Source organism: Rhinopithecus roxellana, chromosome 1 (genome assembly GCF_007565055.1).
Source record: "Rhinopithecus roxellana isolate Shanxi Qingling chromosome 1, ASM756505v1, whole genome shotgun sequence".
Classification (NCBI taxonomy): Eukaryota; Metazoa; Chordata; class Mammalia; order Primates; family Cercopithecidae; genus Rhinopithecus; species Rhinopithecus roxellana.
Window position 1 is genome coordinate 204022963 of NC_044549.1, and position 23904 is coordinate 204046866.

Consider the following 23904-nt stretch of genomic DNA (forward strand, 5'->3'; position numbering starts at 1 on the left):
CTGTTGCCTCTTAAGTGAGCTTAGATGGAGCCTGGCTTTGCCTGCCCAGAATCCACCGCTGGACACTTTCCCTCCCTGGCCCTGGCTTCGTGTGGCCAGAGGGGAATTCCCAGCAAAACTGTTGAGCCGACCTGGAACACGGACCCAGCCTAGCAGTCCACCCTGCTCTGTTCTGGAACACGGACCCAGCCTAGCAGTCCACCCTGCTCTGTTCTGGAACACGGACCCAGCCTAGCAGTCCACCCTGCTCTGTTCTGGAACACGGACCCAGCCTAGCAGTCCACCCTGCTCTGTTCCGCGGAGCCCGGGGAGGGTCTTGTTCTTGCTGAACATTTTCCCTGGGCACTTTTACTCAAGAATGAAGGAATGAGAGACAGAGACAGAGAGCTGAGCCTGAGAGGCAGAGAGAATCAAAGAGACAAAGACTGAAAGAGACATGCACAGAGACAGAAAGAGACAGCGGTACAGAGAGAAACTAACAGTCTGAGAGACAAGGAGACAGAGACAGGGAGACTAGGACTGAAAGAGACACACAGACGGGGGGACAGACAGACATGAGGAGGGAGAGACAGCAAGCGAGACACAGAGAGAGCAGAGAGTGTTAAAGGGACAGAAAGAAACAGAGAGACCGAAGGCAGAGAAAGAGAAAAACAGAAACATACAGTGAGACAGAAACAGACACGGACAGGACAGAGATATAAATATAGAGGAATACACAGGCATGCAGAGAGATGGAGACGAACTCACACAGAGGCAGAGCTATAGACGGAGAGACAAAACACGTTTGGAGAGAGGGAGAAAACAGAGTTTCGGGGGAGATGAGGCTAAAGAGAAATGCCGGACTTAGGGGGAGACAGGACAGAGCAGTGACCCAGCTGGGGACACGCACCATTCAGGAGTCTTCACGCTCAAGTGGTTTCTTAGCTCTCAGCAGACAGCTGAGGATCGTCTCCAGACGACACGCTTCGGGAAGTGGGCCGGGCAGACTTACAGGGACAGCTGGGCTTCAGCTGTGGTTTACAGCGGCCAGCCCTTTAATCCATGGGTCAGGCCTGCAGGCCAGCTGGGGAGCGCAAGAGGCTCCCCCCGTAGCTCCCCCCAGGACCACAATAGGGACCCTGCAGTGTCCTGTGGCCAGGGTGGACCCAGTGGAGGGGGTGGAGTATCCGAGTGCAGATACTCAGCCTGCAGGGGTCCTGGGGTCTGCACTCCACAGCAGCCACACAGCCTTGGCTGTGGATGTAGGCCTCTGCTGTCATTTCAGGAATAGGGGAGCAGCCAACCCCATTTCCTAAGCAACACCCCCGTCCCCACCACTCGCATGCCACATACACACATGCACTTTCTACTCTGCTGGGGGAACGGCTCCTCTTAAGCAGAGAGGGCTCAGTAACGAGTCAGCCATCGTAGAGTATCTGTGCTTCCCAGCACAGCAGGAAAAAGTCAGGTGGAGAAACATTCACCTGGGAAATCCTATCTGGTGTCCAGCATGGTACTTCTGAAGGCCCACAGAGGTGGGGGCTGTAAGCAGGAGAGTCAACCTCAAACTCCTAAGATGCGAGGGTCCCTGAGCCCAAAGCCTCTGCCTCGCTCCTGGCTCCTCCTGGCTCCCTGGCCTGTTCCGTGTTCTCCGAGCTCCTGCCCATTTCTCTCTATGTTCTGATGACTGCTAAGGCTGCCCTTCCTCCGTCCCTGCTCTGCGTCGCTCACGGCGTTTGCCCACTCGAACCCCAAGACGTTTCAGGAGCTTGTCATTGTCACTGCCCCTGGGACCCACCGTGGGTCACCAGCTGTCTTGCCGGCCAGACCTAGAGCCCAAGAGGGGCATCAAGCATTGCCCTGAGATGGGATGTACCACCATCTCCCTGTTGAAAAGGGAGGTGATACCTAAAAAATGCTGCCCTTTTGACCCTGGGACCTCACAGTAGACATTACAATATCAACAAAACCATTGGAGAAATCAAAGCTCATCCTTGGATAAGGAAACTGGGTCTGGATAATCTTGCAAGATAATTGCATTCCTGTGCCTGTCCTCCCTGCCCACAAGAATCAACATGGGGCTGGGCGTGGTGGCTCATGCCTGCAATCCCAGCACTTGGGGAGGCTGAGGCAGGCGGATCACCTGAGGTCAAGAGTTCGAGACCAGCCTGGCCAACATGGTGAAACCCTGTCTCTACTAAAAATACAAAAAAAAAAAAAAAAAAAAAAAATTAGCCAGGTGTAGTGGCAGGTGCCTGTAATTCCAGCTACTCAGGAGGCTGAGGCAGGAGAATCACTTGAACCTGGGAGGTGGAGGTTGCAGTGAGCTGAGATCACACCACAGCACTCCAGCCTGAGCAACAAGAGTAAGACTCTGTATATATAAAAAAAAAGACTCACCAGGAGTCGGAAGCAGCTCACTGTGGTCAGTTCACATAAGTGTAAGCCCTGTGTGGAACCAGGGTGTAATGTTACAGCTGGATCAAATGCAGAGTGTGGGACCAGTCAGAGAGCTGGCACTGAATGTGGTTTTGTCAGCAGGTTGGCATGGAGCCCTCCTTGATGCTAACAGTCTCACTTTCTGTTTCCATTGTACTTTCATTTGCAAAGCTCTTTCCTCCTCATCATCGTACTCCACTCTCCCCACGACCCTTAGGAGATGGGCAATTCAACTTTCCCCGCAAAGGGAAAGAAAGTGAAGAATACAGAGGTGGGTAGCCTCTTCAAGGACACAGGGTGAATAGTGCCAGAGCCAGGACCCCAACCTAGATCTTCCGGATTAAAAAGTCAGGGGCACTTTCTACTGTATTCAGCTTTTACAGGTGAGACACTGACCGGTTCCTGCCAGAATCCTATCTCCCATCCTTTATTTTCCTCTGAAAAGGAAAACCCAAAGCGGCAGGCAAGATCTTGTGTGTTATGCCTCAGGGGGTTGGACAGTCCTAGAATGACCTAGAACACTTACTTCCAGCATGAGGGTTTCTCAGGTAGCTATCGCACCTCCCAGCCCTTCAGCTGCATACATTCAGGTCACCTGCTCCACGCACAAGCTACGAAAAGGCATGCTATGATCTGAACTGTGTGTCTCCCCAAAATTCACAGGGGAACCTAATGAGCAAGGTGATGGTATTAGAACGTGGGATCTTTGAGAGGTGAGTAGGTCATGAGGGGAGCCCTCACGGATGAGATGAGTCCCTTATAGAAGAGACCCCAGAGTGCTAGTTAGCCCCTTCACCCATGTGAGGTTCCAGTGAGAAGGAAGTGGGTCCTCATCGGACACTGACTCTGCAGGCACCTAGATCTTGGACTTCCCAGCCTTTGAAACAATGAGAAATAAATATCTGTTGTTTACAAGCTACTCCATTTCGTGCATTTTGTTACAGCAGCTCAAAGGGACTAAGACAAGGTGCAAATGCCCAACCACAGAATGAGTGTGACCGCAGCACAGGCTCGGGGTGGCACAGGGGAACTGGGGAGGAATTTGTTGTGTCTTGTTGCTGGTCATTGCTGGTCTGCAGGAAGCACCTGCTCCGCGCCGTGTGTCTTAGATACAGTCCTTTGATGAAAGTTCATTAATATCGGCATGTGTTTTCAGTTGAGTATCTGGGAATTTCTAATGATAATTTTTTCTCCTTTTGAATAATTCTACTTCTTATTTCTATCTTATTGCATGAATCAGATCTTCCCAATATTAAATAATAGTAGTAATGGTAGAGATTTTTGTTCCTGATTTTAATGAGACTGTCTAATGTTTCAGCTTCTGACAAGATCGGGCACCTTCAGGGTGGTATGACCATATGTCTAATATTTTCTTTTCTTTTTGTTTTTGTTTTTTGAGATGGAGTCTCACTTTGTCATCCAGGCTGGAGTGCAGTGGCACGATCTCGGCTCACTGCAAGTTCCGCCTCCCGGGTTCCAGTGATCCTCCTGCCTCAGCCTCCCAAATAGCTGGGACTACAGGCACACACCACCATGCCCAGCTAATTTTTTGTATTTTTAGTAGAGACGGGGTTTCACCATGTTAGCCAGGATGGTCTCAATCTCCTGACCTCGTGGTCCACCTGCCTCGGCCTTCCAAAGTGCTGGGATTACAGGCATGAGCCACTGTGCCCGGCCATGTCTAATATTTTCTAACTAAGTATTATATTTGTTACTATCATGAGTTGCATTTGATTGTGGTAAGGAAAAATGTTTCTATTCCCAGTTTAAACTTTAACAAATCAGGAATGAACATTTTCTGATAAAGATTTAGCAGCTGCCAAATGCGTTGAGTCAGGGGAATGGATCAAGAAGGATTCCTGTTGGAGTGATGTAGTAGAGTGGTTGTTAGTGCAAACATGTAGATTTGGCAGCCTTTGCATGAGAGACCTGGGGGAGGCACAGCTCTGCTGTTTATTACCAGAGAGACTTTGGGAATTCACTTCGCCTCTCTGAGCCATAATCACCTCATCTATAGAAGCAGGGCCTCTACTTGCTAGTTTTGTGAGGATAAAGTGAGGTTGCATATGTGAAGTACTGAGATAGCCAGTCTCCAAGATGGTCCTCAACAGTCTCTGCCTCCTGTATTTGCACCCTAATGGGATCTCCTCCTGTATGGTATTAGGACTGGTCTGTGTAACCAATAGAATCCAGCAACTGTGATGATACACTTCCAAGGCTAGGTCATAAAATGGCATTGGGGCTTCCTGTTTGGTCACTCTCTTTTTTGGACCACTTGTTCATGGAGATCATTTGGATCACGTGTTGCGAGCAGTCCTATGGAGAGGTTCACGTGGTAAGGAACTGAGGCCTCCTGCCAACAGCCACGTGTGAGCCATTTTGGAAGTGGATCCTCCACCCATCAGGTCTTCAGAAGACTGAAACCTCAGATGACACTTTGACTGCAACCTCAGAGACCCTAAGCCAGAACCGCCTAGCTAAGTCACTCCTGACCTTCAGAAACTGTGTGACATAATACATATGATATGGTCTGGCTGTGTCCCCATCCAAATCTCATCTTGAATTGTAACTCCCACAATTCCCACGTGTTGTGGGAGGAACTCCGTCAGAGGTGACTGAATTATGGGGACGAGACCTGGTGGTTTTTTTTTAAAAATGGGAGTTTCCCTGTGCGAGCTCTCTTTTTGCTGCTGCCATCCACATAAGATGTTACTGGCTCCTCCTTGCCTTCCGCCATGATTGTGAGGCCTCCCCAGCCATGTGGAACTGTGAGTCCAATTAAACCTCTTTCTTTTGTAAATTGCCCAGTCTTGGATATGTCTTTATCAGCAGTGTGAAAACAGACTAATACAGTAAATTGATACCAAGAGTGGGGTGCTGTTGAAAAGATACCCAGAAATCTGGAAGTGACTTTGGAACTGGTTAACAGGCAGAGGCTGGAACAGTTTGGAGGGCTCAGAAGAAGACAGGAAAATGTGGGAAAGTTTGGAACTTCCTAGCGACTTGTTGAATGGATTTGACAAAAATGCTGATAGTGATATGAACAATAAGGTCCAGGCTGAGGTGGTCTCAGATGGAGATGAGGAACTTGTTGGAAACTAGAGTAAATATGACTCTTGCTATGTTTTAACAAAGTAACTGGTGGCATTTTGCCCCTGCCCTAGAGATTTGTGGAACCTTGTACTTGAGAGAGATGACTTAGGGTATGTGGCAGAAGAAATTTCTAAGCAGCAAAGCATTCAAGATGTGACCTGGGTGCTGTTAAATGCATTCAGTTTTATAAGGGAAGCAGAGCATAAACATTCAGAAAATTTGCAGCCTGACAATGTGATAGAAAAGAAAAACCCATTTTCTGAGGAGAAATTCAAGCCAGCTGCAGAAAGTAATGAGGAGCCGAATATTAATCCCCAAGACAATGGGGAAAATGTCTCCAGGGCATGTCAGAGGTTTTCATGGCAGCACCTCCCATCAGAAGCCCAGAGGCCTAGGAAGAAAAAACGGTTTCATAAGCCAGGCCCAGGGTCTCTGTGTTGTGTGCAGCCTAGGGACTGTGACTAAAAGGGGCCAAAGTACAGCTTGGACCATGGCTTCAGAGGGTGCAAGTCTCAAGTCTTGGCAGCTTCCACATGGTGTTGGGCCTGTGAGTGCACAGAAGTCAAGAATTGAGGTTTGGGAACCTCTGCCTGGATTTCAGAGGAGGTATGGAAACACCTGGATGCCCAGGCAGGAGTTTGCTGCAGGGGCGGGGCCCTCACGAAGAACCTCTGCTAGGGCAGTGTGGAAGGGAAATGTGGGGTCAGAGGTCCCACACAGAGTCTCTACTGGGCCACCACCTAGTGGACCTGTGAAAAGAGAGTCATCATCCTCCAGACCCCAGAATGGTAGATCCACCAACAGCTTGCAACATGTGCCTGGAAAAGCCACAGACACTCAACAACAGTCTGTGAAAGCAACCAGGAGGGAGTCTGTACCCTGCAGAGCCACCGGGGTGGAGCTGCCCAAGACCGTGGGAACCCACCTCTTGTATCAATGTGACCCAGATGCGAGACATGGAGTCAAATGAGATCATTCTGGAGCTTTAAGATTTGACTGCCTTGCTGGATTTTGGACTTGCATGGGGCCTGTAGCCCCTTTGTTTTGGCCAATTTCTCCCATTTGGAATGGCTGTATTTACCCAATGCCTAGACCCCCATTGTATCTAGGAAGTAACTAACTTGCTTTTAATTTTACAGACTCATAGGTGGAAGGGACTTGCCTTGTCTCAGATGAGATGTTGGACTCTGGACTTTTGAGTTAATGCTGAAATGAGTTCACACTTTGGGGGACCACTGGGAAGGCATGATTGGTTTTGAAATGTTAGGCTATGAGATTTGGGAGGGGCCAGGGAGGAATGATGTAGTTTGGCTGTGTCCCCACCCAAATCTCATCTTGAATTGTGACCCCCACAACTTCCATGTGTTGTGGGGGAAACCCAGTGGAAGGTGACTGAATTATGGGGGCGGGCCTTTCCTGCACTGTTCATGATAGTGAATGAGTCTCACAAGATGTGATGGTTTTATTTTTTTTTTTTATTTATTTTTTTTTTTTTTGAGACGGAGTCTGGCTCTGTCGCCCAGGCTGGAGTGCAGTGGCCAGATCTCAGCTCACTGCAAGCTCCGCCTCCCAGGTTCACGCCATTCTCCTGCCTCCGCCTCCCAAGTAGCTGGGACTACAGGCGCCCGCCTCGTCGCCCGGCTAGTTTTTTGTGTTCTTTAGTAGAGACGGGGTTTCACCGTATTAGCCAGGATGGTCTCGATCTCCTGACCTTGTGATCCGCCCGTCTCGGCCTCCCAAAGTGCTGGGATTACAGGCTTGAGCCACCGCGCCCGGCCACGATGGTTTTAAAAAAACGGGAGTTTCCCTGCACAAGTGCTCTCTCTTTGCCTGCCACCATCCATGTAAGATGCGACTTGCTCCTCCTTGCCTTCCACCATGATTGTGAGGCTCCCCTAGCCACGTGGAACTGTAAGTCCAGTTAAACCTCTTTCTTTGGTAAATTGCCCAGTCTCAGGTATGTCTTTATCAGCAGCATGAAAATGAACTAATACAACCTGTTTATTATTTTAAAGCTGCTAAGTTTGGGAGTATCTTGTTACACAGCAATAGATGACTAATACAAGTACCTAGCATATAATAAGTACTCAATCAAGGTTAACTATTTTATCTGTGTTAATATTAATGAATATCTAAATTACTAAAAAAATCCAATTGGCCCTAACATTAAAAACATATGTAAAAGTTTACCGAAACCCTCCTTTCATCAAAAGATCTTTTTTGCTATTCAGGCTTTAAATTTTAACTATGTCAGGGTTCATATTAAGCACATAGAGCCTCAGTTATACAAAAAGAGGTACATGAAAATGGAATGTTGGCAAATTAGTTCATATTTTAATGAAAATAATTTTGCTGAGAAAGTCACTTTGTTTCTTCACCTATGAATTGAGGAGGTTGAAATAGATCTGCTCTTCTAATATGACAGCTACTAGTTGTACATGGCTATTTACATTTATACCTAAGTTAATTAAATGTAAATAAAATGAAATATTCAGTTTCCTAGTTGTACTAGCCACGTTTCAAGTGTTCAATAGCCAAATGGGGCTAGTAGTTGCAGTATTAGCATATAGAGAGAACATTTTCATCATCACAGCAAATTCTATTGGATAGTGCTAGTCTCGATATCTAGTAAGAATTGAATATGTGGCTTGTGTAGAACATTAGGCACAGTTCCTAGAACATACTAGCTTCTCTTTCTTTCTGCTTCCTCACAGTTCTGGGACAGGGGCAGCTGGGCCTTTGTCCTGACATAAACAGCTGAAAGACACAGAAGCCAGACTTAGGGCAAACTTTCCCTCCTCACTTGCTCACCAGCACCTCAGATTTCTATGTTTCTGTTACAATAGTCTTATCAAAGGCTGAGTCTTACACCTCCAGAAACCAGTTGTACAATCCTGACTGTTCGTCCAGATGACACCTCAAAAATGCACAAAATCAAACTCAAAATAATTGCTCCAATTGGCACATCCTTTCAACATCTGTATTTCTTTATTTTTATTTTGTTGTTGTTGTTGTTGTTGTTGTTGTTGTTGTTGTTTGAGATGGAGTTTCCCTCTTGTTGCCCAGGCTGGAGTGCATGGCGTGATAGCAGCTCACTGCAACCTCCACCTCCCAGGTTCAAGCGATTCTCCTGCCTCAGCCTCCTAAGTAGCTGGGATTACAGGTGCCCGCCACTACGCCCGGCTAATTTTTGTATTTTTGATAGAGACGGGGTTTCACCATGTTGGCCAGGCTGGTCTCGAACTCCTGGCCTCAAGTGATCCACCCGCCTTGGCCTCCCAAAGTGCTGGGATTACAAGGGTGAGCCTGTAACCGCGCCCGGCCTACGTCTGTATTTCATCCATGGGACCGCCACCCTCTCTTGGAGGACTTCTCTTTGACGCCTCTCTCCCTTCTCCACCTTGTGTCTCTACTGACCACTCACTCCGGGTCAAGTTCTCCTGATTTAGCCTTCAGACTACTTTTCATTCCTATTCTCTCCATCTCCCCGGCCAGCGCTTTACTGCACGACGGGGCGTCGTCGTTACTGCTGCAGGAGAGGCCTTACGGGTGTCTTGCTGTGTTAAAGATTTAGTGGAAAAGAAGGGATGGAACTTGGAAAGGCCTGTTTTTGTTTTTGTTTTTTTTCCAAGGACCAGTCTGGGAAAGATTGGCCTTGTAGAGAAGGAAATAGGGCATCTGCGAGGAAGCCAGACACAGGAGAGTGACTTTATGACCAGGAGGTCTTTTCTGAGAGCAAGTCATCTGAGCAGCTGCCAGGGAGAGCGAGACCCCCTGGGGGTCTTCTCATCCTTCCCTGCTGCTCAGCAGCTCTCCTCTCACCCCTAGAAATCAAACCCTACTCTCCTAACATTTATGCATGCATTCACTCAAGTAACACTTTCTGAGCCTCTGCCTTGCCCAGGGCCCTGGGTTGGACTCAGTCATAAGGACCCAGAGATAAATAACAGGTGTGTCCTGCCCTCTCAGAGCAAATAATCCATTTGGGAAAGGTAGGTGTGTTGTTGGGAGACCAGGGCACCCCAGAGAAGGAGGCCTCATTTTCTTCTGCCTCTATCTTGCCCCATCAAAAGGGACACAGTGAACTCAGCAGGGACACTGACTGCCACAGCAGGAACCTGAGGGAACAAAGGTACGGTCTGGGGGCTGAAATGCAGAAGGAAAATGCACAACCCGCGCAACTGTTCATAAAGACCCTGGTGCTAACGCATGCAAAGCATTTACCCTGAGCTGCCTGGAGGAGCAGGATCAAAGTGGTGGGGGGCTATGAGGAGGGAAGTCAGGAGCCAATGCTTGAGGGGGATCAGATCCAAGTGACTCTCGCTAACCTGTGGTCAGAAAACCAGCCCAAGAGTCAGAAGCTGGGAACAGGAAGAAGGCAAAGAATGGCAAAGAATGTGATAACATGGGCAACAGGAGAATGTTGAGCGGGCAGTATTAAGGGCGTTTCTTACGCGGTTTGACCTCGTGGTGCAGACAAATGAGTGAGGCAAGAAAGGAACAGCTTATTGTGGAGGGGTTATTTTTTCTGTTTTTTCTTTTCTTACCTGCAAATCTACAGGGCAACAGGGGACAGAAGCCGAATCAATAGCGGAAGTTACAGGGGTCTAATTGCAGCTACACAAAAAGAGGAGATTGCTAGAACAACCAGCGCTCTCTCACAACGAGGAGGCTATCGGGGCTCATCAGCTCTGCCATTCATTTAAAGTGCTCAGACAGCAGCTGGGTAGCTCCCGTCAGGGATGGCATGTGGTGGGGCAGTCAGGGGGCTGCTGACCATGGGCTCTGAGGGCTTCCAACTCTTACATTGCATTGAAGTGGGTTTTTGTTTGTTTGTTTGAGACATGGTCTTGCTCTGCCATCCAGGCTGGAGTGCAGTCACGAGATCAAGGCTCACTGCAGCCTCGACCTCCCAGGCTCAAGTACTCCTCCCACCTCAGCCTGCCAAGTAGCTAGTACCATAGGCACGTGCTCCCATGCCAGGTCAATTTTTATTTTTTATTTTTTTGTAGAGACGGGGTCCCACTGTCTTGCACAGGCTGATCTAGAACTCCGGGGCTCAAGCAATCCTCCTGCCTCAGCCTCCCAATGTGTTGGGATTACAGGCAGGAGCCACCATGCCCAGACACGTTAGAGTTTTGAGTGCTGTGTTGGACACAGTCTGACAGGATAGTCAGAGGTCTGTTTGACAGTTTGATGGCAGGGCCAGACTCAATAAGTGCTTAGAGTATGTGTGTGGATCCTTCTTAGTCTTTGATCTAGTTTAGCGAACATTTCCCTCTGCCCTTTCTCAGATCTCCAGCCTAATGGAGCATAAACAAGCCAGGGGAGAGGTTAGAGAGCTGGGTGGCTGAGAGCCGTCTCCATGCTGGCACCTGGCCCAGGGCATCAGGCTGGAAGTGTTTCCCATGTCCCATAGTGGGAAGTAGTGGGAGGGTAAGGCTGGAAAGCGTTATCTGGAGAAGCTGTTTGGTCGCATCTCTGTCAGGACCACAATCCCACAAAATGCCTTTGCATGGACTAGAAAAAGCACCCTTCTCACTGCCATATGGACACAGCTCATTTTGACTCAATGAGAGGAGGAGGTCTGGATTTCGATACTTACTTGCCACTTCTTGTGCAGTAGATAACCTGCACAACTGTACTCAGTGGGCCTTGTCCACCATCCCCCGTCCCCTCCAATCTGTGTTCCTCTATAGCTACAATCACAGGACTGGACTTAAAAGAGAGCTAGAGCAAGTGATAAGAATGGATGGGAGGCTCCAGGAATTGTTCCATCTCAGAAATCAGCCATCTAGAAGACACAAAGCCCCACTAAGTCAGTGTCTAATATTAAGACTGCTATCTCTGCTTTTCTGGGCCTTCCCCAGAGCTGGAGAACATAGGGGAGGCTGAGGATAGAGGGATCTCTTCCAGGAACAAATTCCCAGATGCCTTCTTCCCTCACTAGTCCATTAAATGCACTTGCTCTTTTACTTATACTTAAATACTTATGTGTTAAATAGCTTTGATTTATGTATAATATATAGCTTCAATATCTGTCCATAATTTTATTCTTTCTTAAATTCCAAGTTCCTATAAAGTGCAGACTCTGCAATACATGAGTAAGCGTGCTCAGTAAAATGCCTGGCACCTTGCCATCTGGTGCTTTTAGATGCTAATGATGGTGAAGTTCGAATTCCTCATCCTGTCATTCCATACCTTCCATCATCCGGCCCCTAACAGACGCCCCTTCCCACCCCCATCATTCAGTTTCAGCATCCTATATAACAGCCACACTGGCCTGTGTTCCTTAGGCATCCCGTCTCTGCCGCCTTAAGCTGTTTCTTTGATCTGCATATCCCTTTCGCCTTTCTTCTATCCCTGAGTGTCTAAATCCAACCGATCTCTGGAGGGTCAACTCTAATGCTCTCCCCCGTGATAGCCTTCCAGATTCCTTGTGCAGGAATGACCTTGTGTCTTTGCTCTCTCACGATTCTTCATTTCAACTTTTTTTTTTTTTTTTTTTTTTTGAGACAAAGTCCTGCTCTATCGCCCCAAGTTGGAGTGCAGTGGTGTGATCTCAACTCACTGCAACCTCTACCTCACGGGTTCAAGCAATTCTTTTGCCTCAGCCTCCCCAGTAGCTGGGATTACAGGCACCCGCCACCACGCCTGGCTAATTTTTGGATTTTTATAGAGATGGAGTTTCTCCATGTTGACCAAGCTAGTCTCAAACTCCTGACCTCAAGGGATCCACCCACCTTGGCCTCCCAAATTGCTGGGATTACAGGTGTGAGCCACCGTGCCTGGCTATTTCAACTTTTTATGAATAGAATTATATTTTCCCTTGTATCATTGCTTTATGAGCAAGTGACTGCTTCCCATGGTAATCTGGGACTCTGAGAGAAGAGGTTGTGTCTCATCCATCTTCCTCTCCATAGGGTTCACCCCAGGGCTGGGCACCTGGTATTTAGTTCTGTGTCCTGGACCAGTCCCACCCCTGCTCGTCAGTTAAGTGAGGAGTTGCACGACAGAATCTCTAAGGTGCAGGGTGGCTCTGAGACCTCTGGTCTGTAGCTCGCTAAATGCTCACTGAATGAATACAAGGTGGGAAAGGGGGCAGCCCTCGTCACAGGTGGGAACACTGGAGGACTTGTTATTTATAGAAGCCTGAAATTCTTGGATTGCCAAGAAATTGGAAATTCAAATTTAGTCCTGTGTACCAGATTTTTCTCTTCTCGTGAATGGGAATGGCATTAAGTGACTCAGAGTAGTTGGCACAAAGACACAATCTCTATTCTTCAAAGTTGGCACTAAGAGCTCCTCCTGCGGTTCCCCTGCCTCCCCTCGAGCAGCAAAGGTGTGGCCCACAATGCCTGCCCTGTGGAGTCCAGCTTGCTGACATCCAGGCCCCCTCTGTGGCGAGGTTTGGACTGCATACATGGTCCCCTCATCAGCGGAGCTGCCGGGACAGCACTGGAGACCCTAAACCAATACCTATTTTTGGCAATAATCATCAAGCATTTGTAAAAGCTCGGGTATGCTGGCAAATCTTTTAAAATTAGGCCCTTATTGTCTCCTCAGATTCCTGGCAGTGACTCAGCACGGTACAGTAGCTGTGATTCAGAGTGCGGGCACCCAGGGCCTACGGATGAGCCTTGGCAACTGCTTAGTTCTCACTCCTTGAACCCAGAGGGTCACAGCCACCGAGAGGAGGCGCCCACACCCCATTCCCTCAGTCTTCCAGAACGCCACCGCGACCACACCGCTGCGGGCTGCTCTGCCTTGTAGGCACGGTCAACCGTCAAGGCCAAGGCATTTGGTGGGACAGTTCCAGAGCTGGGGTCGGGGCAGGGAGGGGGCTACGATGGGGCTCTGCTGGCCCAGTGTGGGGCAGATGCTGTCTTAAGGGCTGGCAGAACGGAGAGAAGGGGTCCAGAGGGGAGAGGAGACGAGGAATGCCCCAGCTGACAGAGGCCCAGCTGGGCTGCTGACTCACTGTGGCTCTTAATCTCCTGTGGAGGGCAGGCCCAGCTCCTGGAAGCCTGGAGGGCTTAGCGATGTTTGTGCAGCTACAGAAGTAGGGCCTGTGGGCTGGCATGAAGCCCTGCTGAGCCACAGACCAGAGGGTAGGACAGTGGGGCAGGACAGGAGAGAGGAGTGAGATGCAGGATGAGTTCCCTGGAGAGGGAGAAGTGAGCCGCACCAACCTGCAAAGGGAGTGTTTGCAGAGAGACTGACAGAGAGACAGAGCCTGGGTCGGGGTGGGGTGGGGGCGGGGGGAGAGTCAGGTAAATCAATATGCATAAGGCCAGTCCAGACTGTGCACCCAGGTCTAGAAAGAGATGGGTTATGCATTTTTCAGCTTTTCATAACTGGGCCAAAGACTTCAATTTTCTCAATAAAATACATGAGACCTGCTCGAGAGCCTAGTAAGTTGAATACATAAATGGAAACTCCAGATCCACTTCCGAACCATCACCTCTCACTTTCTATCTCCTTCACTCCACCACCTGCCCTCTGAGGGCCCCTGGTCGTCACTTCGTTCTCTCCTCTGACTCGTTATACAAATATGAGATGGGAATAAAAACGTCTCCCTTCTACCTTCACCTCTAAATGCTGACAGAGTGATGGGTAGAGACCCAGAACGGAGCCCGTGTGTTCCAAGGCTCTGTGTCAAATGCTGAGCTTTGGCACAAAACGTGTAGAGTGGAGATGATGTCCGAAAGTTTCAGGAGGGTTTCTCTCTCCTATAAATCTTGTTGCTCTGGCGCTTCCCATTCAGGGGGTTTCAATGCTTTAGGGGAGGAGCTCAAATCTGCCATTCCTGAGGTTTCACTGTCAAATTACATTTTCGTGAGTCCCAAACCTGACAATAGGCTCAAAAGCCAAGTGCTAAGGAGAGGGGATTTTCTAGAAGCCTGGAGGATTAGATCACAGAGTTTTGTGTATGGGAGATCCCTGCAAAGCAGGAAGAGGGGAGGGGGAGGGGGAGCCAGCTCTTTTATTTCCAAGGATGGTGGGAAAGGGGGAGGTGGGCAGTCAGATAAGCACAGGTCTTCCTGGGTTCCAGTCTGGGAGGAGATGTGTTCAATATGCTGAGGGGAGCACTTTGACCTCGGGTATTTGGGGTATTATTTGCAAAGGGTATTTGGTCTATTTGCCAAGGTATTTGGGGGTATCTGCGGCCACGTCAAAGAAAATGCAGCATATACCATGGGGGGGGGGGGGTCTCTACATGCTCTAGAGGCTGGTAAGTAACTTAGCTGAAAGCCCGGCTGGTATCTTGGGAGTTGGGAGAGAGGTTTGTGCCTAGTACTGTAGCCAAGAGCAGATGGCCTGAGTAAATCTCTACGGAAGTTCAACCAGACCTCAGGACTTGTGGGACCCAGAGAAAATCCTGAAGGAGACAAGTCAGAGACAACTGAGTCCAGGCCAGAGGGCAGCAGAACATCTATTACCTGTGGCCCAGAGCGAGCCCTCGGGCCAGCAGCTGGTAACCCCGGCTGCACAGCTGACTCCCCTGAGGATGAGTCCCAGATGCCCAGGCTCCATGCCCAAAGGTTTGGATGGAATTGGCCTGGCACTGGTATCTTTTTAAAAAGCTGCTCAGGGCTTACACACCAGTGAAGTGAACTACTTCCTTCAGGAATAGAAATATCCTCCACACAGGCCAGGCGCGGTGGTTCATACCTGTAATCCCAGCACTTTGGGAGGCCGAGGCGGGCGGATCACGAGGTCAGGAGATGGAGACCATCCTAGCCAACACGGTGAAACTCCGTCTCTAGTAAAAATACAAAAAATTAGCTGGGCGTGGTGGCAGGCGCCTGTAGTCCCAGCTACTTGGGAGGCTGAGGCAGGAGAATGGCGTGAATCTGGGAGGCGGAGCTTGCAGTGAGCCGAGATCACGCCACGGCACTCCAGCCTGGGCAACAGAGCGAGACTCCATCTCAAAGAAAAAAAAAAAAAAAGAAAGAAAAAGAAATATCCTCCACACCAGGGCGAAGATGAAGGTGAGGGAAGTGAGGCACCTAGGATGCAAAATTTACAGATGCACTTACTGTCAAGGTCATGTAAGCGTTGTGGTCATGGGACCTTGAGCTCACCTCCTTTCCTCTGAGTTTCAGGTGCCTCACTGCCCCATCCAGCCCTGGCCTGCTCCACTCTCCGCTCCAGGTAGGTCCCTTCCCTGGGCCCAATTTTTCTTTTTTTTCTTTTTCTTTCTTTTCCTTCCCTTCCCTTCCTTTTCCTTCCTTTCCCCTTCCCTCCCCCATCTCCCTTCCCTCCCCCTTCCCTTCCTCTCTCCCTTCCCCATCCACCCTTCCCTTCCTTTTTCTTTCTTTCTGACAGGGTCTCACTCTGTCACCCATGCTGAAGTGCAGTGGCACGATCCCAGCTCACTGCAGCCTTGACCTCCTGGGCTCAAGTGATCTTCCCACCCAGCCTCTGGGTATTTGGCATCACAGGTACACACCAATGCGCCCAGCTAATTTTGTATTTTTAGAGATGTATTTGTAGAGATGGGGTTTCGCCATGTTGCTCAGGCTGGTCTCAAACTCCTGGGCTCAAGGCATCTGCCCGCCTTGGCCTCCCAAAGTGCTAATATTAAAGGTATGAGCCACCGTGCCTGGCCCCTGGGCCCAATTTTTAGAGGTAATCCCGGCTACAAGTCCCTCTACTTTGGAAGGCACCTGAAGAGTATAGATGAAAGTGTCGTGGGCCCAAGGGACCAATTGGGGAATTGGTTTGGGAAAAGAGTAGGCAGAAAACCAAAAAATGAACAGATTAAATTACTACCTCAGATGCTTTGCTGGTTTCTGGGATGAGAGTGACATGACATGACTATTAGCTGCCAGATGCAGCTTCGTCATTTCTACCAGCTCTCCAAAGCCACGACATTTTGGTTTACTGACTGTAGGGGAGGGTGGACTAGGTCCAGGGTTCTTTAGAAAGGAATTCAAGTTACACAAACCAATGTGTGTTCATGATCTGTTATAGCCTCAAAGAAAGGGCGTGTGTGCCTGCCTCCAGTGTGTGGGTGAGACTCAGGGGGGCCTTGCGTGGCTCCTGGTTACTCATCATCTGTCCGTCCAGAAATCCGTCCCAGCCATGCTGAATCAGAATTGTCACCATGGAAGGCAGATCTTTGAGAAGCATTTGGAACCGCTCAGTTTGTTAGTGTGAGCTCAGGGCTCCAGTGAATGGTCCAGTACTGTGCAAAAGCTCAGGGCTTGACACGCTAGAACAAATGTGTCCTTTGTAAATAAGAAGTGACCTTTGTTTCCCTCTGCCCCAGCATCCCCCTCCCCCTGCTTCATCCCAGCCTCAGCACTGACCCTGGATCCCCCAGACGGAAACCTGACCTGGCCTTGCCAATGGAATTGGACACCCCAAGCCACGAGAGAGCTGGGATGGGGGCATCACTCTGTGTTCAAATACAAAGTCCTTCTTATTGGGATCAGAGCAAGGGGCCTGGCCTTTAGGAGCAGAACTGTGTTCTAAACTGCCGGAGCACCTTTTAAAGCCTCGTCCTGGGCCGGGCGCAGTGGCTCAAGCCTGTAATCCCAGCACTTTGGGAGGCTGAGATGGGCGGATCACAAGGTCAAGAGATCAAGATCATCCTGGCTAATCTGGTGAAACCCCGTCTCTACTAAAAAACACAAAAAACTGGCCGGGCGAGGTGGCGGGCGCCTGTAGTCCCAGCTACTCGGGAGGCTGAGGCAGCTGAGATCGGTCCACTGCACTCCAGCCTGGGTGACAGAGCGAGACTCCATCTCAAAAAAAAAAAAAAAAACAAAAAAAAGCCTCGTTCTGGCCGGGCACAGTGGCTCATGCCTGGAATCCCAACACTCTGGGAGGCTGAGGTGGGCAGATCACTTGAGGTCGGGAGTTCGAGACCAGCCTGGCCAACATGGTGAAACCCCTTCTCTACTAAAAATACAAAAAATTAGCCGGGTGTGGTTGTAATCCCAGCTACTCAGGAGGCTGATGTAGGAGAATTGCTTGAATCTGGGAGGTAGAGGTTGCGGTGAGCTGAGATGGCAGCGTTGCACTCCAGCCTGGGCGACAAGAGCAAAACTCTGTCTCAAAAAAAGCCTGGTTCTGTTTCTATCACCCTTTTCTCAGCTTTGGCAGTGGTAGGAAAGTTGTCGGAGCCAGCAGGGGAAGGGTAGGCAGACAGGGGACTAGCATCTGCTCACGCCACTGACTACCAGTTGCTGCTTAGGATCCTGTCGGCAGCCTCTGGCCCAGGTCACAAACCTTCCAATCCTGAACCAATTTCCTTTAGAATAATCAATCATTTGAGGGTCTGACTTCCTGCAGATCTGATGGCTTAGTCAGGTCTACTGCGGAGGGGATCCGCCTGCTCTCCGGGCTCTGGAGGTGATTAACGTGAGCAGCTGTGGAAGCTCGCTAATGAACTAGGCCACTTAAGCTCGAGTTCTTTCTCTCTCTGCGGTAATTTCTGCTGAGAGAAGCAGCATCAATGGCCCATAAAACTCAAGAGCTTTTTCCCTTACCCGTTTGCTGGGATCTATTAGTCTCATACCATAGCCAGCAGCTAACCCATCGCAAGACACCTGGTCTTGATTTAATTAATGTGCAAAGCCAAAGAACATCAGGCAGGTAAAAATCGGCAATTAACAATTGTCTCTCAAGATGTTCTTTGTTGGGTCCCCGCTCCTCCCCCTTTCAGGCAGAGGGAGGGGTGAGAAGGAACCAAAGGCAAACACGATTTAATTCCATCTTGAGCAATTGCTCCGGAAAGGCCTCTGAAAGAATTGCTGGCTGTTTAACTCAGCAATTTGAACTTGCATTTAGGAACATCATCAAACTGGAAGTGCTTTGATCTTTTTTATGCTTCTGTACATAAGGAAAACCAAGTACACTCAATTCCTATGCTGCGCTGTCATAAGAATTAGAAACTCTTGGCACACAGCCATCAGTAAGAGGATTGAGAGGGGCTAGCTTTCTTGAAGGAGGAAACAGCCAAATGCCTCAGAGTGAGCATCAAAAGAGGGGCCAGGAGGCTGGAGCTCCGGACTCTGTTCCCAGTGGCTCCCAAGATGACACTGGGCTCAGGACATGCCCCCTCCTGGCCTTCATTTTCTAGTCTGTAAAAGAAGGGAGTGGAGCCAGATGGTTTCCATATTTTGAAGTCCTCCTCCCCAAACCCCTAAGCTCTGCCATTCTTTGCTTCTAGGAAACACATTCCTTTCTCACACCGCAAACCCGGAGGTGAGGGAGGTTAGGCAGGGGCAGAGGTAACTAGGCACAGAAACTTGCTCTGCAGGCTCGATTACCAACACGTTTAAGGAAAAGGTAAACAACTGTGGATTCTGAGATTTCTTTGAAGAGTGGTACACCTTGGATCGAGTGTAGGACCTGTGGCCACAGAGGAGAGCAAAATTAACTGGCCTGGGTCAGGGATGTTTGGGGCGCCCGTGAGCTCAGCCTTAACCAGCATCACATGCTCCTCAGTAGCACTGGAAAACCACCAGGGTTTAGGCAGTCAAAAGCAATGCCATTGCTTTCCATGCTCTTGCACACTCTTCTTCTTTGGGGTAGGAGAGCAGAACTGGGGCAACGGGGGCAGTAACCTGTTCATTCATTTCTCTGTTCATGCATTCACTCAGCAGGTGCTAACCACCTACCATGCACAGGCCCTAGGGATGCATAGGAACTGGATGAAGCATGCGCAGAGGCTGCCAATGGTTCTCTAAGCTTCGCTTCTTTGACACTTTCAGGTTATGTATTAGATCTGTAACAAGAGGCTGGGCACAGTGGTTCACGCCTATAATCCCAGCACTTGAAGAGGCTGAGGCAGGAGGATCGCTTTAGCCCAGGAGTTTGAGACCAGCCTGGGCAACATGACGAAATCCCATCTGTAAAATAAAAAAGAAGAAAAAAAAACTTTAAAAAATTAGCTAAGTGTGGTGACATGTGCCTGTAGCCCCAGATACTCAGGAGGCCGAGGTGGGAGGATCACCTGAGTGTGGGGTTGGGTGGGTGTCGAGCCTGTAGTGAGCTGTGATTGCACCATTGCACTCCAGCCTGGGTGACAGAGTGAAACCCTGGCTCAAAAAAAAAAAAAAAAAAAAAAAAAAAAAAAAAAAGGTCTAACAAGAGAAACCACTCACAAGAAAATGTATCTTTTCTCTAGCTCTTAATGAATAATGAGCCTGGATGGCCACAGGTCCTTAACTGAGCACGCTTATCTCTGTCGGTAGAGTTCCTGTTTGTCCTTCAGAGTCCATCTACTTCCCCTGGAAAGCCTGTCCTCGTATTTCTAGGCAGACGTGATCTCTCTGTCTTCTGGTCATCAGTAGCATTTGGTGGTCCCACTCAACTGGCTGACGCCCAACTAGCACGATTTTTTCTTGTGCCTGTGTTTTTTCTCCTTTAGACTGGTAGCTCCTCAAGGGCAGGGACTATTGAGTCACAAGAAGAATGAGACCACGCTGAAGGGGTCTGTATCCTGGCTGCGAGTCTGTGTTAGTCTCTCAGTTTTACCATGAAGGGAAACTGGGTAAAGAATACAAAGGATCCCTGTGGGTTATTTCTTACAATGGCAGATGCATCTACAATTATCTCAAAAAGTTTCATTAGAAAAAGATGCATGGAATTATAAAACCTCAAAGTTGAAAGAAACTCAAGAGATTACTTAGCCCTGTCATTATCCAACATGTGCATTTCTGTGACTGCATCTCACCTACAGATTCACCCAGGCTCTTTTTCAAATTCTGGTAAGGGAGAATTCGCCGTCTCGCGAGAAAGAGCGTTACAAACGAAGACAATTCCATTTTGAGACAAAATTGGCCAGGCCGTGACTTCCTCCTCGGGCCCACAGGAATGCGTTGCTCTCTTACCCCGGTGACAACCCTTTGGGTATGTGAAGGTGGTCGTTACGGCCTTCTGGGTCTCCTCCAGGCTGTAGGGTTTCAGTCCTCTGAATTTACCTCTACAATTTTGAGTTCTTGTATCATCCTGGAGTCTTTTTATCTGCATGCACTTCTTTTTTTTTTTTCAGACAGAGTCTCGCTCAGTCGCCCAGGCTGGAATGCAGTGGCATGATCTCGTCTCACTGCAACTTCCGCCTCCTGGGTTCAAGCAATTCTCCTGCCTCATTCTCCCGAGTAGCTGGGATTACAGGCACCCACCATGACGCCTGTATTTTTGTATTTTTAGTAGAGATGGGGTTTCACTATGTTGGCCAGGCTGATCTTGAACTCTTGACCTCAAGGGATCCACCTGCCTTGGCCTCCCAAAGTGCTGGGATTACAGGCGTAATTTACACTTTGGAGCTACCACACCCAGCCTATCTGCGTGTTCTTCATATGTTACAGAATCCTGTTTCAGACCATAGTGACGTATGAACTTGCTAATGTAGTCCTTAACTATACTCAAGCCAGGAGCATCAGTAGCGTTCTGGCCAGTAAAACGCTACTGGTTTGAATACAGTTAAGAACTCCATTAGCAAGTTCATACTTACTCTATACCATTGACTCACAGTAAATGTGAAGTCCACAAAAACCTTTCAATCTTTTTTTTACACCAGCCACACTCGAGCTCTGCTTCCCTTATGTTGGTGATTGTTTCGTTTTATTTTGTTGACTCAAATGTGGGACTTTATATTTCTCTATACCTGGTTGCAGTGCTACAGATTCATCAGTTGAAAACATGAGGGAGGTGAGTCTGTGTACGTGCTGCGTGGGCTGGACTGCACCCATAGCAGTGTGCCTAGAGACGCATGAGTACTTCCAGCGCTGGCAACCCTACGGTATTGCTCACTGTTGTTGAATAGCAGAATCAGTTTATTTTTATAACAACTATTGACTGTGGAACGGCTTAGCAGAACCTCCTGGGTTTCACAACTCTTTCGGCTGTATTACATATGTGTAACGATGCCAGCCTGGCTCCCATCCTCTCTCCCTGTCCCCATAGAGATGCCTACAGGGAACGAGAGCATCGGGTTAAGGCTCCGTGTTAAGCATCTGGGCTCAGGGAGACAGGGAGGATGTGTCTGTGGGACCTTAGAGGGCACAGCTATCTCACCCACAAATACATGAGAGGAGAAGGCAATGATTTCGGCCTTTTCAGAGCACCATGGGAAACATCACCTGCTTATGTAAAACCTGTGAGATTCAACTCTTTCTGGGGAGGCATAAACTCAGTCTAGAGCCCCAAGCTTCATCTTACCCTGTGTTCTTTTCCGTTGCTTATCTCGGCATCAAAGCATTGTTGTACTGGCCCATGAGAGAGCGGGGGAAGTATATCCCCACCTCTCCCCCCATTTAAATACCTGCAAGGGCATTTGAACCAGGGCCTGAAGTAGCGGCGGGATTCTGACAATAGATAAGAGGAAGGGCACACCAAGAAGACAGGTCAGTTGTGTGAAGATTGTGGCAGGAATGGAATCCGGGATAATAGGAGCCTGGGAGGCCAAGGCTGCAGTGAGCCAAGATTGCACCACTGCACTCCAAGCAGGGCAACAGAGCAAGACCCTGTCTCAAAACAAGAAACCCCCAAACGCACACCTACATGCCTTCCTGAGTTCTTCCAATGACTGCAATCTCTGTCTTCTCTGTGTTTCTCTCTTCTGTCTGGTCAGAGCCATCATTTGCAAGCTCCACCATCCTGACTGCGTTCACAGAGGAGTGTCACACTTGGTATTGGAACCTGCCTCATGTGGGCCTTATTTTGTCCCACTTCCAGCTAGTCTATGTCTGTGGCCTATCCAACATCCATTCTTCCCTTTTTCCACAGCAGTAGACATTTTAGCAGACCACAAGGTCACTCAAAGAAAATAGGATTCCCAGCCTTCCCAGCTAGGCGTGGCCATGTGACCAAGTTCTGGCCGGCGGGATGTGAGGAGAAACGTGCCCGCAAGGGGAAGGGGCCTGTCCAGCCAGGTTCCCGTCTGCCTGTCCACGGGTGGAATGGGGATGTGGTGGTGAGCTATGCTGAACAAGGCACGTGAGGGCGACCATCTAGACATGTCGGAACAAGAAGAGAAAAGACGTTTGAACCTCCAATGACTTCACTGAGCAGGGTCATTTTATCAGACTTCACTTAAGAAACACATGTCTTTTTTTTTTTTTTTTTTTTTTTTTGAGATGGAGTCTTGCTCTGTCGCCCAGGCTGGAATGCAGTGGCGTGATCTCGGCTCACTGCAACCTCCACCTCCCGGGTTTAAGCGATTCTCCTGCCTCAGCCTCCCAAGTAGCTGGGACTACAGGCGTGTGCCATCACGCCCAGCTAATTTTTGTATTTTTAGTAGAGATGGGGCTTCACCACGTTGGTCAGGCTGGTCTCAAACTCTTGAACTTGTGATCTGCCTGCCTTGGCTTCCCAAACAAAGTACTGGGATTACAGGTGTGAGCCACCACAACCGGCCTACGTCTATCTTTTTAAAACCACAGTTACTCTGGGTCTCTTTGCCAAGTAGCTGAGCCTGTATCCTAACTCATACAGTGTCCCACCCCACTTTATGCTTGGCCCCCATGGGCTTCCCCCTCTCCGCGCCTCTCTACCCTCCGGCCCACTGCCTTAGCTCCTAGCTTCTTGGCTTGTCCCTCCTGCCTTGGCCTGACCCAACCTTCTGAGAGGCTTCTCTGGCACTGCCCGGACAGGCAGGCATGGCAGGGGGAGAGTACTGGGGGTCAGGCTGACATTTCCAGATTCTGTTTGCTTTCGGCTCTATGCTTGCTCCTTGGGTATTAGACACCAAGCACTTCGCGTCTCCTGAGCCCTCATCCCGTCAGCTTGGTCTCCCAGTAGCTTACTCATAGCAGGCCCTTAATCAAGGTGTATAGATCCCCATCCTGGGATTCCTAGAGCTCCACAATGAGTCCTGAATGGTGCCAAATGCTGTGGGCTCATTACTAGCTTTTCCCAGTTATTGAAGCCTATCCAGCTGGAAAACGCAATTGGATCAATAAATCAACTTGCCAAATGCTTCCCAACTGGGGCTCTTCCAAGAAGTTTTTCTCTCCAGTGAAATGGGGAGCGTTATGGCTTCCAGTCCCACTCAGTCCCAGGCACCTCAGCTTCCCCGAGATGCGCTATGCCCGCCTACGGCCTCGAAGTGTTAAGTAACCCACCCAGAGCAGGTTAAGTCTTAATCACTGATCCGAGAAGAAAGACTTGGTTAGTACTGTAATTCCAGTAACACTTAAAAATAACTTCTCCTGGGGAGCTGAGTGGGAAAATTGACTGGGAAATACAATGGAACCCCTTAATTAAGCAGCTGATGAGAGGACAGGTACAGCCGCTGTGCTAGACTTTCTAGGGCGAGGAGAGCTGGAAGCCTTGCTCCTGTGTACCAGAGGGCATGGTTTCACCTGTGGCATCAGATCTGGGGGAAAGGAGACATGTTTGGGTGGGACCTTACCACCCCCTCTTCCAGTG